The sequence below is a fragment of the Mesocricetus auratus genome, unplaced genomic scaffold, assembly GCF_017639785.1.
Source record: "Mesocricetus auratus isolate SY011 unplaced genomic scaffold, BCM_Maur_2.0 Super-Scaffold_100006, whole genome shotgun sequence".
NCBI lineage: Eukaryota > Metazoa > Chordata > Mammalia > Rodentia > Cricetidae > Mesocricetus > Mesocricetus auratus.
The window spans coordinates 72,859,904-72,875,366 of NW_024429190.1; the positions used below are offsets into that span (position 1 = coordinate 72,859,904).

The 15,463-nt window shown below is 37.9% G+C and overlaps 1 protein-coding gene across 2 annotated transcripts in view; it reads left to right on the forward strand.

The window, feature by feature from the left end:
- Cfap299 (cilia and flagella associated protein 299) overlaps positions 1–15,463 on the forward strand; it is a 450,575-nt gene that overhangs the window by 220,930 nt on the left and 214,182 nt on the right. The window lies entirely within an intron of this gene.

The following is a 15,463-nucleotide window of genomic DNA, read 5'->3' on the forward strand; positions in this document are numbered from 1 at the left end:
TCAGTCCTTCTTTAAAAGAGTCATAGTGGTTACTGAGACTGTATTTTGGTAATTTTTCTCTGGGACGACTCGACTCGTAAGTGATATCTACTACCTACCCTTTGCCTACATAATCTCCCATTTAGATGTTCTCTGCAGATCTACCTGAGTGCCCTTCACTCTCTTCCATTGTCTGTCATCTCTTGACAGCAAGGATCAACCCCTCTGAACAAATTTTCATTTACATTTGCGTACTGTCAACACTTGCTTCTGTATTTTCAACCCGACATCTCCACCTCAACCCACATTATTTGACAATTATGCCACAATTTGCAATGTTCTGTAAAACAACACTGAGCTTTTATTTTCTGCCTTTTTGAGCACAAAACACATCAAATGCCCATTTAACAAAGGTGTCTTCTAGTTAGAGGGAGGCATGCAGTGGCTTGAACTTACCTTAATGATTTCCTCTTACTTTTATGAATGAGCAGCTGGAGGATTCTAAAGCAACAAACAAAGAAAGAATGATCAGGGAAAGAATAATATTCTGATATTGGGTCTAGGATTTCTACAGTGAAACCTTGAAATCCAAAGTTTGAGGGAAAAGGACTTTCCAAATTTTTCTATCTAGAATTACAGTAGTTCAGTCCTCGAAAACCCAATTTTTTGATGTCCCTGGTTTTCATGTTCATTAATAAGGTAGAATTTGGAAGAAGCTTCTTACATAATGGATATCCCTTTTGATTCTAGAGTGTTGTTAAGGAAGATGCAGACAGTGAAAAGAAAGAAAACCACAGGGTCAGGGATAATATTTTTCAATGTTTTTCTATTGCACAGTCTAAGGGGGACATGAGGGATTCTGTGGTGAGGGAGTGTGGCATGCTGCTGAAGGCTTCTTCCTTGCTCATGAAGTCCATGATCTGAGACTACCCTTGCCTCTGTCCAAGGTGGGAGAATGGCAAACTCAGGAGGTATCCACTTTGATCTTAAAGGATATGTTGTTCTCAGACCTTCCCTACCACAACCCAAGATGGAAACCTCAAAGGGAGCGTGACCTTGACCCTTCTCACTAAGACAGTCTCAGATGAGAATTACCTGGCCGCATTTGTTCACACTACTTGATGGAGAAACCACAGGCACAGCCCGGAGCCTAGATTTACGGTAGACTGGGTTGCTCAGAATAAAGACTGTGGCAGTCTGGAGACTGGAAGTACCAGTTAGGCCTTGGATGAAGAGTGTGTTCACAAAATGGTTAAATTCAGTGGGTCACAATACAAAACAAAAAGAAATGAGTGTGGGAAAGAGATTTGAGGGAGGAGGTGGGCATTGACAGGGGTGAGAGAAACATTAGAAGGAAAGTGGTAAGATGAAACAGAATGCTGTGTGTGTGTGAGTGTGTGTGTGTGTGTGTGTATGAGCCAGTATGTGTGTGTGTGTGTGTGTGTGTGTGTGTGTGTGTGTGATTGTCAGGACAATTAATTTGTCAAAGGTAACTTAGCAGATGCAGATGTGTACATTTCAAAATGTGATCTTGGGCAGTGACTACTCACAGTACTTGAGTAAATCCCGCAAACCCAATGCTTCATTTTGGAAAGACTTGGACACATGGAGACAAAAGACTGGTTATGTTTCATTCCCAAATCCAAGTAGTATAAGACACAGCAGCCCTCAAAAGTAAAAAATTAAAAAAAACAATGCACAACTCTTCTTATGTATGCAGTTCTCTGCTAGGAGAGCGTGACTGTCTGTTTGCGAGTTCTACTCTCAGAAAAAACTGACTTTGTCTTTCCAAGAAGCTAAGATGCTGATGACTCTTTGACTAGATGTCATGCCCAACTTGCCTTTCCTTGCTGGTCTGTCCTGGGATTTCACAGGTCTCAAGCATGCTGTCACAGTCACTGTGAGTTCCTATGTGCATCCATCTGACCTACTGAGTTTCTGTGTTGCCTCCTTGACACTGTGCTCTATTTTGGTAGCTTGTCCTAGGATTACAATGAGGTACTTGGGAAATTCCCATTCTCATCTCCATTTCATGTTAAGAAAAACTGAAGCTAAAACTTAGCTGGCTCTGATTAAATACTGGGTCTGTATAGTGCCTCTAGGGTCATTAGCCCACCTGTTGGTAGGAATGCCAAGCACAGCCCTGGGACCCCTGGTCAGAAATCTCCCTCTGTATTGCAGGAGTTTGTCAGTTGACATCATGCTGATTTAGGGGTTGTGAATTACCTCTCATTCATCCTGGTTTTCTCCATCTGGCCTACAGATTTTGTCAATTCTTTCTCTGGTCTACAACACTTCCATTTCTTCAATTCTATAGTATGAATTATCTCCAGTTTAGGTTAATCTTGTGATGAGGTTAGGAATGGAAGTCTCTAGAGAAAACTGTGTAAGTTTCAAGCCTCTGTAAACTATTTACAGCCTCAAACTCAAAATGTCTCAGAAGTCCAATAATAAACTCTCTTCTAAGTACACAGATTAGTATTTTTATTCAACTCATTTCTGTATAGATCCTCACACTTCATTACCCCAAATCTAATGCCCAGAAAATCTGTTTTTATAAAGTCAAAAGCCCTTCATTTAGTTATTAGATGTAATATTTTCTTATTTTGCCATTTCCAGGGAACATGTAGGAGAGAAGACTGATAACAATTTATAACATAAAATTTACAGCTATACAAATGAGCCAAGACCTTGCTGGAGAAACCCACAGAAACAGTGGACCTGACCTATTGGGAGCATAGGGACTCCAGTTGTAAAGCTGGGGAACCAGCATTGGACCAAACCAAGCCCTCTGAATGTGGGTGCCAGCTAGGAAGTCTGGGAAGTCTATGGGACCTCTAACAGTGGAGCTAGTGTTATCCCTAGTGCACAAATTGACTTTGGGAGCCATTCCCTATGGAGGGATACTATTGTAGCCCAAATATATGAAAGAGGGCCTAGGCCCTCCCTCAAATGATATGATGGACTTTGATGGCCCCCATGGAGGGCCTCACTATCCTTGGAGACTGGGTGGGGGATGGGTTGGGGGGATCAGTGGGGAGCATGGGAGGATGGGAGGGCGAGGGAATGAGGGGATTAATATGTAAAATAAGATTGTTTCCAGAATAAAAATAAAAATTTACAGCTATACCTGGAAAGTCTGTACCTTTTTTTACATAGTTACTGTAGATATCCCAACACTTATTTTAATATAAAATCTCTTGAACATATTTATATTAATTTATTTGTTAAGTAATGGTTTCCATGAGTTTATTATTTAACTGCTTGCAATAAATATCTTAGAATCTTTATATGGTACCAGTTTTGGAAAACAAGAACAACACCTGACTTGAAAAGTAGTAATATTTCATTGTGTTTTACATTTTACAATTTTGTATTTTTGATTATATGATGGAATTTGAGATAACTCTGAAATTTTTGGTAACCATGTATGATCGTCATTGTCACTTATGCATAAAAATGCTCTGTGTATATGTGTGTGTTTAAGTGATAGAGTGAGAGAAAGAGAGAGGAGAGAGAGAGTTTATGGGTATATGTGTGCTTATATTTATCCTAAGATGGTAGCAATTGAAAATAAATACAATGAAAAAAATTGTATGATTCACAAGCACAAATAAAACCCCATACATTGGTTCCTAGGAAAAGACAAACTACAGCTGAGACAATTAGCTCCTTTATAATTATACTGCCATGTATTAGTTTGTGTGATTAAATATAATTTAAACATAATTGGAAAATCATTTTGGATTTGGACCTGCACGTTACTTTATGAAAGAAGCAAACCATAAGAAATCTTAAAGCTAGAATTTAATGTTCTAAGCAATACAATGTGCCTTTACAAAATTTCCAGATAAAAGAGATCCTGATTTGGCCCCACACATCCACCTAGCATTCCTCTGGCGTTTTCATCACTTAATCTACGAAGCTCTTGTTCAGCACATAAATTTTCCAACTGTTATTAAATTTGGGTTACTAGTTTCTCAGATTTGGTTTGAGATCTCTGAGGGGAAAAATCCAGGACTTCAACATTAGCTACCCAATGCATAATGTCTGCTTTCAAAACAATGAACTGAGAAACATGACCCCATGCTTGGGAATTGAAATCTTGCCAGTTGCACTGAAGTGTTACATTCATTATGTCATACCACACACATCTGATAAGGGAAGACATAATGCTGTTGGATATGTTCTTGTATACAAGAACTCTGTAGGTCAAGTAGAGAGCTGTTTCTCATTTAATAACTGAACTATGCAGGTGCTAATTTGGACCATATGCAGGACAACGCTACTCCACAGTAAAATGGTAGTATGTGAGATAGTTGGTATTAAGGGGAATTTTTGATTAATTAAGGCGCTTATGCTTAATTTAAGCCATACAATTCAATGGACGTAACTTTGTAAGAAAGTGAAGCCTACACAGAACTGTCATAGGGCTGATTGCCTCCTGTTCCTTTTCTTCACACACCCTGAGGTTTTCAAACTCCCTAAAGAGCCGTTCATTTGAGAGAAACATATTGGACACTGGAAAAGGCCAAATTATAACTGAGGCCGCAACTGACTCCCTCGTTAAATATGCCTGCCTTGGGATCTCCACTGTGGATCTGGCACAAGTCATACTGAGTGGTTTGGGTTCTTAATATTTTTCATCTTCTTGTGGGAACTAACTTTGAATACAGGACCCCAGAGGTAATGTGCTAAGAACCATTTTTTACAGTTTAATTGCAGATTTACACTAAGCAAGCAAGTACAGGCTACATGTTGAAGATTAAGGAAATCCAAGGCAACTTTGATGGCAATTCTGTTTTAATGCTGTTAGAATCAGATCCCAAGAGAATTATTTTGGGATCTGTCCCATCAAATGAGATTCACATTTCTTACTCATGCCATTTTACCTTTTTGTGGCTCAGATACTGCCCTAGTCTGTTGTGTCCCCCCCCCTGTCTCCTTTGTGAGCCCAATGTTCCTAAGCCACTTTCATTGGCTTACAGACATTATCCTCTAACTTCTGAGAAAGTCTGATGAGAATTAAATCACTCTTTAGTTCAGTATAGTATACAGTGTGTGTGAAAAAAATAACTTGCCATCCTACTGCACACAGATTATGCTGTTGCAACTCTTACTGTTTTATATTTTAGCAAGAGTAAATAGCCATTAGGCAATGGTGCAGTGATAGCAATTCCAAGGAAGGAGAATGTTTATATAAAATATTAATATTGGATATATCCTGCATTGATAGAGCAATCACATGAGGCTTACCACTTTGGAGACATCCATATTTATTGTTTTTGTTCATCTTGAGGAAACACACTTTGCAAAAGTTAATCTCCTTAGAAAACAGCTTTGCTTCTAAAATAAAACTTGAACCACCTGCTGGACAATCAAGCCATCCTACTGTCGGGCTCACCCTGTCAATCATCTTCCTCCCTCTCTCTTCTGATCTAAGGAGTCTCTCTAGAAGGTTGGTCCCATATGAAACTATCACATCAGCTTCGAGTTCACCCAATCCCATAGTCCTGGAATGTGCCCCTCCCTCCTTTCTGTTTATTAAAACTCCATATTTCACATTCCATGTCAAACTCTGCTCTGCCACCCAGGATCTTCTAAACTTTGGAACTCCTGAAGTTATTTATTGTAGAATCCCAGAGTTTCGTACCTCAAAGGAAGTTTGTAGACGATCTGTTTTAATTCCATTTCATAAATATGAAAACTGAGACCCATGGAAGATCACATTACTAGCTAATTATTGAAGAAAGTTATGCACAGGAAAGAGTTTGTCCTGAGATGCGATTTACTGTTGTAAACTCTTGAGCTCGGGAGTTGAGTCTCTTATCCACCACTTAGGAAGCATGAAAGAGGTTCTTGAAAAATAATTTGAGCTTGTTACGCTGATGATACTGACAAAATGGAACTCAGTGGCTGTTTTAATCAGAACCCAAGGCATTGGATCTCATGACTAAGGAAGTTTCAGCAAAAATTTTCTCTTAATATTATATAGAAATATTACAAATCTCCCCTTCTTGAAAATTGTTGTGTGTAAAGTTGTCACTGACCTTAAAAATATTTGATGTGTCTGGCTTCCCACAACATTCTGGAAATACAGCAGTTGAGGTCTGAAAGCCACACAATGGAGAACATTCTTTGGAATCTTCTTTGTTTGATCACCGCTGAACAACACAAATGCTTTGTATTTTTTCACCTGAATAAATACAGCCCTGCATTTCACCCTTTGAGGTCAGTACATACATCTCACAGAACAGGCATGCTTGAGGCCTTTGCCTGCCAATTCTAATAAAAAGAAAAATCTCAGCCCTTGTGCCACCTTGCTGAGAGTGGAGTGCTCTGGGCTTTATGTTTTTTTTTTCCTGTTTTTCAAGGCTAGCTTCTAGTCATTGGTACTTTTACAGAATAATATTCTCTTACTAGGAAAGAACTGTATATACCTATGTTCAACTCAGTACTTTGATTACAAACATAGTTTCAGATCAGATCATTTGACAAACACTCTGTGAATTTTGTCCTTATGTATAGTAAGAAGTATGCCGAAGAGTTGCCAGTATTTGCAACTTCATTGTTTTCAAAGTGCAGTGTTATTAAATGGATGCATTTAAGAGCGCTTGGCTGAAGCACCCTTTCAAATGTCTAACTTTTAAATAAAAATCATATATTTACTTATCTTAAAATGTTAACCGAACAGAGGTTTCTAGGACTGGGGTTTTTGTGAGGATGCAGTTTTTGTGGATAGCATCATCAGCTGGAGTAACTTAACTACCTGTGTGTGTGTGTGTGTGTGTGTGTGTACATAAATTTTTATGGATTATATATAACTTTAGGTAACTATAGAATAAAAATGATTGTTTTTGCTTTATCAAACAAACTTGGTATTATTTTTCCATTGCTTTTCCTCTTCCTTCTGTATTGACCTCCATCTCCCTCTTTTCTAGATAGAACCTCCTCCATCTTAACACATTTCTCACTTTTTATCACCGATATCCTGCTTTTTCTCTTCTACTCCCCTCCATGATACCTTTATACTTCCTTGGCTTTTGCAATTATTCAGTATTGTATAATCATATTTGAGGGATTGGGGCTAGGAGACACAGATGAATGAGAACATGTGGTTTTGTCTTCTGGGATCTGGGTTGTTGATTCACTCTCTATAATCTCCTCTTTATTTCTCTTTATTGCTGAATAGTATTCATTGTGTACATGTGCCACATTTTCATCATCCATTCCTATGTTGAAGGGTATTTAGATTCTTTCCATTTCCAGCTATTGTGAGTGAATGAACACTGCTGAGCAACTCTCTGTGCAGTAGTATGTCAATCAGGGTAGTTCAAATGACTCACAAAACAGTGTATATTATTGATGATATCATTGATTGCCTCTTAGTGTTCAGAGTAAGCCTCTATTGCTGAAGACACCACACACTTTGGATGCAGGACTTGACTTGCACAATTCAAACTGGATCTGACCCAATAGCCTCTTTCCTGCAGGCTAGCTCATGGTTCTAGAAAATAGTGTGTTAACTCTCAGAGGAGAGAAGCAACTATACCAGCTTACCCAGCTGCAACACCTATGAACCACAAAAGTTGCACTCATGACTAGATATGCATACAAGGTCAATAAGTGGCACTTGTGTGTCTGTGGCAAACAACAGCTGCCTAGATGACTACTCAACAGGAGGGAAGTGATGGCAAGTACCAGAAACCTAGCCAGCATCCTGGGACCAGTGTTGTCATGTATGTTAGAAAAGAATCAACTGCCATCACTTTGCTAGATGAGCACAACTCCTTACTCCACTGTAAATCTCGCATTAAAAGCCACACAGAAGTTTAGCTATCTCTCCTCTCTGAAGAAGCATCTTCTTCCAGCAAATGAAGATCATCACAAAAAACACAACTGGGCATAACACAGAGATCAGCATATCACAGGCAGCCTGACTCCAGAAGACAGATCCGCGTCAGTCATCTATGGTTCAGAAGAGGTGGGAAGATTGTGAGAGGCAGCTGGCTACGAAAGTCTCTCCTAGAAATGGGTACATAAACAAGACCAGGAAAATGATACTATAAATAGACATGTCAGTGAGGAAGGGGCTTAATTTTGTTTGTTCCCACCCCTAAACAACGAACCACAGGCAACTACTGACAGCTGGGAGAAAGAGAATTAGCTTCTCCTAGGGATGCATCCTCTTACTGGCTGTCCAAAGCAGAGCCTTAATAATATATACTCAGCAAATTATATATATATATATATATATATATACATATATATATGTATGTATGTGTGTGTATGTATAAGTAAAAATAATGATCAGTAAAAAATTACTTGACAGTCAGGGGCCATGAAAGGGGTTAGACAGAGGACAGTTAGGAAGGGCTTGAGAGAGGAAATAACAGGAAGTGATTTAAATCTATTTCAATTAAAAACATTTGTAAAATGTCAATTGTAGACTATATGGATGGTTACTATTAAATATTTCAGATCAGTTACAGCACAGAACATGGTACTGTTTGTTTTGGATATGTCCTCAACTTGATATTATGAGAAACCATTATGATGGAATTTGTGTAGAACAAGTACATTATAAACTTGAGAACCATAAGGAGAAAATGGAATTTTTATTTGCATATTCTATAAAAGATCTCCATAATCAGACTTAGTTTTAGAGTCAGGAGTTATCATCTCACTCTTCCTAGTGAAGCTTTGTGGGTTGATCTTCTTGTAGGGTGGAGCAGTTCCTTAGGATTTGCCAAAATATCTACAAATCTGTAATGTTTTGAAATGTCTCTGATAACATCATTAAAATAAACTAAGTATGTTTGAAATCCAAGGTAGATATATATGTAAAGATGATTTACATATTTGAGTACATAGTATTTCCATAAAGACTCATGCCTCATCTTTTGTTTTTGAACATTTTATTGTGTTTGAGGTAAGAGTGTCCGACATTGTTTATTTCCACATATGCTAAAATCTATTATATTCTTTTTTAATCCAAAAAGATATTGGCAGAGCTTTCAAGCAAGTCTTGTGTTTACCTATGGAGCACCAAAATGTCTTGGTTTGCTTTGTTTTTAAGGACCTAGCTCTCTCCTGCTTGTTCCAGGGATAGCTTTCTTACACATAACTCAGTGAAATGTGTATAAGAGACATCTCTTACCCAGACATAATAAAGTCATGTTCTATCACATCCCCATTTCTAAAAGGCAAAGCTGGCTCAATTGGATATGAGCATCTGTGTGAAGAATGTTTGAATTATTCCCCACTCCAACATCCCCAAATTAACCTCTCTTGGTATAGCCACAACTGAATGCCCCAGACATCAACCAATGTGAACTAAATATATTGTATAATAAATCGTGAATCTTCTTCAAACACTAAAAAAACGTAATCTTAAATAAAGGCCTCATATATATATGTATATATATATAAGTATATATATATATATATCTTTAAAATGAGAAGAATTTAACCATAGTGTCTTTAGTACAGTATTTTAAAACTAGTCACTTGATTTGAGAATACATGGGAGAGAGATACTGTATTTATAATTAAGTAAGTCTAGTCTTTTCATAGTATGTGGAAGATGCCCACCCTGTGCAAAGTAGCAGAGGGAATGAAAATGGCAATTGAGAAAGAGGATATTAATATAGGAATGCAAGGTCACTAGAAACACAGAGGGTCTGCATACATCATCATATTGTCTCTATATGGAGCCTCTTCCTTCTAACACTTACCTGTTGTTTACTGGATTCTACAGACACAGAAAAGAAGACACTATTCAGAGGGACTAGAATAGCGACTAAAACAAAGCTCTTCCTATGTAACATACCTTCTATCTAAGGAAATAGGTGACCGATACATAAATAAAAATAAGGTTGGTAATCATATGCGATAAACAAGAAAGAGAGTAAATGTCTGGCAGCCAATAAAGTTGAAGAGAAACTTAAAAGGAAAAGTATGGAGGCCTTCTCTGAGGATGTGACACTGGGGACAGTTCAGAATAATAGGAGGACCATGGGAGGAAAGGTGCAAGTACGCTAAAAAGTAGTGAGTGTGAAGACCTCGGAATGCAAAGAAGCGTAGTATGTGCGGAAAATGCCTATAGGCCACTATGTATGCAGCATGGTGAGCATTGGAAAGAGCAGTATAAGATGAATTTAGAACAGTGGGCGGGGAATTTATGAAAAGATAAGCAGTTAGGATTATGTTGTACTGTCAATGGAAAAGATGCTGTGTAATTAGACTTTTTTGAAACATATAAAGGCCTGGTAGTTTATACATATTTTAACTTAAGTTAAATCTTTCAATAAGTTCTTTATTAAAGGGTTGATGTATTGTTATAAAAATTATCTATTTAAGCAACTCAGAATCAAATATTCTTGTTAAGTGAGTCTTGAAGTGGGGTAAATTCCATCATACAATGGTATCTGTTCAATTTCTTCCCAGCTGTGACTAAGTACATGACATAAAAACAAATCACGAGGGGGAGTTCTTCATTCTGTTCACAGTTTTAGCTGTGTTATAGGGGAGTATCATGTGTGGAGCTGCACACATTAGGGCAGCCAGAAAGAAACAGCGAAGGTTTGGGGATGGGTTATAGGAACCTTGGATCCACTTCTTTCAACTGGGCCCCATTTCCTTAAGATATTAGAACCTACACACACACACACACACACACACACACACACACACATACACACACACACACACACACACACACACACACTTTGCTAGAGTAACAGTTGAAATACCCACCCCATGAACACAGAGGGATATTTTGTGGAGGACTTCACTGAAACAGTTTGTTTTCATGCAGTCATCGTTTTACTATCTATTAAACCTACTCTAGTTATGATTTACTGTATCACCCTTCCTAGTTCATACAACAGGTTGAAGAACCTCTAAAGCCTCCATCTTCAAAGGAAAATAAATGTACAAAACAAGGAACGGAAACAACAAAAATAAAGTGAAATAGAAAAGGAAAGGACGAAGGGCCAGCCACTGACTCTCAGCCTTTGAAACCTGGTGCTCTGGGCCTCCAGAATTTAGACGAAATTGGAGCTCTGGGCAGGGGTACCACACAGAGTTTTGTTGAGTAATGCATTTGGACTTCAATGAAAGTGGTGAATGAAATGAAGGTAAGATAGATGGAAAATCTTACCCAAGGTCACATACAGCTGATGTCTAAATCAGTATGAATATATACATCTATAAAGTGACGTGTTCTCTAAAGCCCCTTCGAGATTACCAAGCATTGCAACCCTGTGATTCTGAACATGGGTGGGTGATATATCCACTGCAGCTCCAGCTCTCTCCAGGAATGTTCTGCAGACAGCTGCTTGTTCCTTTTCAGCAGTGTGTGACAACTTCAGAGTCATTCTGGACGAGCAGCCTTGTCAGAAAGGCTACCTCAGGGCTGGGAAGGTAGCTCAGTGGTAGAACAGTTCCTGGCATGTGGGTTCAATCCTCAGTACTACAAAATAAAAAACCTAAAAAGTTTGGGGACACTTCCCTCAAAAGCAGATAGATTATCGTAGTATACATATTTTCCTCCTCAGAATCAGAGAGAAAGAAGGGGAGGAAATGCAAAGAAAGAAACTGTCCAGTATGGTTTTTAATAGGCTTTTATTTAATATCTGTGTATTTGCATTTCCAAGCACATATTGATTGCATACCAAGAGACAAACAAAAGTGCACTGTGCATTGAAAGAAACTGACCCAGGAATTTAAACTTCTGTGGACACAATCTAGATGTGGGTAGACAGAAACTGGCCAGATGGAAAAAGGAATTGGATAGAAAGTATACTTCCTGAGTAATTTTACTTTAGTACCAAATGTTAGCCATGACAATCTTTATTTAAATTATCCTAATCCAGGTATGGTAGTAGATACCTGTAATCCCAGCATTTAGGAGGTGAAGGCAGGAGGATCAGAGGTTCAAGTTCATCCTCAGCAACCTAGCAAGTTCAAGACCAGCCTGAGACACATGAGACTTTGTCTTAAATTTTAAAATAAATAGATAAATGGAATAAAAAAGAAAGTGGTGAATGATGATAATAATTAGGTTATCAATCACAACGAAAATAGTCCAGGCAAAATGTATGACCCCTGTCCAGCTTTTACCTGGACCCTCCAATTTTATGTGAAATAGCATGACATAGGACAATATACCCCTAGATGTGTTCATATAAAAAAATGACATCCAAAGTAATTTAAGGTTATATGAGAGCATTTTTTACTTTGATGTATGCATTCATATTTTAAATGAGCAACTAAAGATTAGAGATATTTTTGTTCTCAAGAAGCCGAAGCCAATGTGCTTATGTTGAAAAAGTACCTGATTTGATATTTAAAAATTCCAGTGTCATAGCTGAATAGTGAAAGATGAAAGAATGATAACATTGATTGACCACAAAATTGATACACTGCCTTGTAGGTCCCTGTTTATGTGACTGTGGCAAACCACATTAATCTTTGAGATATGCTTTCTCAAATAAATCTCACTGTTACATCGTGAAAGTTAAGTGAGATAATTCATTTAAAAACTGACAAAAGTGTCCAACCTATGAAAGAATACCTCAGCCTAGTAGGCACTACTTCCACTTCCTGCCTCCGTGACCTACTGTGTTCCTGGCAGCATTACTTCACTAGACTCCAGCCCGGAGTCCAGGAGTCAGCTCAGGTTTTTGTACTACTAGAAGGTGGGCTAAAAAAATGAGCACGTCTACCACACTTGGATTTCTTAACAAGTTAATTTAATTTGGCTCTCTTTTCAATTGGTGTTCAGGATGGTCAACATTTCTAGGTGTCTCTTATATACTAAACACTATTTCTGGTTGCACAATCAATGCCTTTAAAGAATTTTAACTGTGCTACAAAAATATTCCCATCATAGATAAGAGTTAGTAATGCTGTAACTGGTCATTTGCACATGGGAAACTTGTATGCATCTAATATTTCTGGCAGAATTTGAGTTCTCCAAGTACCCTTAAGTGTTTTAGTATCAGTGAAGTGGCTGAATAGTACTTCTCAAGTTATGTGCACTATTTCTTTCTTTCTTTCTTTCTTTTTGGTTTTTGTTTTGGTGATTTTTCTTTCCTTTTTTTGTTTGTTTGATCCAGGGTTTCTCTGTGGCTTTGGAGACTGTCCTTGGACTCACTCTGCAGACCATGCTGGCCTCAAACTCATGGAGATCTACCTGCCTCAGCCTCCAGAGTGCTGGGATTAAAGGAAATTCTTTAGAGTTAATAATTTTATGGTTGGGGGGTCTGCACAACATGAGGAACTGTATTAAAGGGTTTCAGCATTAGGAAGGTTGAGACTCTAGCTTGAGGAAAAGGTGAAGATTGTCTTCTAATGGCCAGTGCACTAAGCAGAGACCAGTATAGGAAGGCATACACGAAGCTAGATTTTTATTTCCCAAACATGTAAAAAAGACAGCAAGATAGGTAAGGCATGATCAGAGAGGAACTTTCTTTTCCAAATTATTTTTTTTCATGAAATAGCCGGGAGAGGTCAAAAAGATAAAAATTGTAAGGAAAATGATGACTAATCCCTATTAATGATTTGATAATAGAAAAACACATTTGTGTCAGCCACCTATGTGACATAGGCTCAGAATCATGAGAGCTGGTGATAAAAGACTGGCTGCTGGAGGCTGAGCCGTCACCTTGAGTGTAGGAACAAATGACATGTTCATAGCTCTGAGCAATGTGTTGTTACCTCCCATGCTTAGAATAAGAAGGGTAAGGGATTGTGCTCTTACAAGACACTAGTGGATGAGAATTGAGGGCATACAAAGAAATAAAGAGGGTTAAATAGTCCTTGAGCTAGGTTAGAAGGGAAGACAGCTGATGGATAAGGAAAGAGAGAAAACCAATTTCTCATAGCTCAGCCTTTTTGAAAACAGACATGAGCTTATTTTTGTTTTTTTTTCTAAAAGCATCAGAGTTATGACATTCAGTTATCAAACACCTAACATCAAGTCTGTTTATTTAGCTAACTGCCTTTTCAAAAGTATTTTAATATGTCACTTCTATCTTTACTGGTAAGAAGTATTTTAACACGATATTCAGAAATAATGATCTTATGGTCTACTCATCCACAATGAATTTAGACAGGAAGTGTAATAAGAGTTATCTCTGTTTTTTTATAGTAAATTTTAACTATGCTTACTAGAGTAACTGAGCAAAACCTTCCTCCAGCAGTGTTGGTGGGATTTAAACCCCCTCTGCATATCTTTTTCCTCCTTGTTTATATGCATACTGTGTTTTCCTGTGTCAGGTCAGGGAAGTCCCTATTAACTCAAACCAGGCTCATAAAGCTAAACGTGTGCTTCTGCTTTTTACAGGCAAATGACACAGAATGATTATAAACAATGAGCATGCCAAGGTGATACTACTAATCGACGTGTTTAGACAAACCTCCAGCTGTGTGCCAAATATCTGCCATCTTGTGAGGGAACAGCTTATGTTCTTTCTATGTGGCCAGATTTTATTCCCTGGAGATTTGATGCTATGAGGCAGGAATTCAATTTGTGTGTGGTTAGGAATGATATTAAGTCCTGGACGTTCTGCCAGAATGTGTCTTTCCAAACAGGTGGGAAATGAGGTGGGGTGGAAAAACTCTACAGTGATGCAGAGGAGAGACATAAATAGATTTATTTTTATTATACTATTTCAAAATTCTTCTAAAGCATTCTTCATCTGTCCAAATAAATTAGTAAGTTCTCATATTACTTTACACAATACGAGAAATTTCTGTGTCTGCAGTGGTTTTTTGTAAGCTCCTTACATATGTTTCATAAAACCTTATTGGTTTATCTAGAGTTTGTCCTGTTAAAAAGTAATTTATTAGTTAAATGAATTTATCATTTGGAAAATTTCTCTCAGGAATGAAGTTTACAAGAAAAAGGAAACTCTTGCCTTTCTATGTAGGTCTGACCTGTTTCTGAAGTAGAAAGGAGAAAATTCAAAATGTTTGAACAGTTGGCACAGAAGCAGGCTAATTTGCATGTCTAGAGTGGAAATTAGGACATTCTTTAAAACCTTCTCAGATAAGACTCCATACATATTGTTTTGTTTATCCTTGTTAAATTGTTGCTAGTAAATTCTGGAATGACATTGAATATATTTCCTGGTCATGTTGACTCATATCATATAATGTTTAAAAAATAGAGGGGGTGTCCCTGCAAATGATATGCATTTTAATATTCAGACATCTTGATCTTCACAAAGGTTGCTTATATTAGTCATTTCAATCTAGTTAATTACCAGCAAGGTTTAAAATCTTGTGTCATGTTAATAAACAAATCTCAGTCAGACATAAAACACTGCCAACCGAGCCTGCATTTTGATTCATGGAGTATTTCTGTCATCGACTTGGAAACAGTGACATAATGTAAGAAAAAGCACTTAGTCCTCAGGGAAGATGCTGGAAGCAAGCCGTGCAAAGCCCTCCTTCATAGTAAAGTCAGCACTAG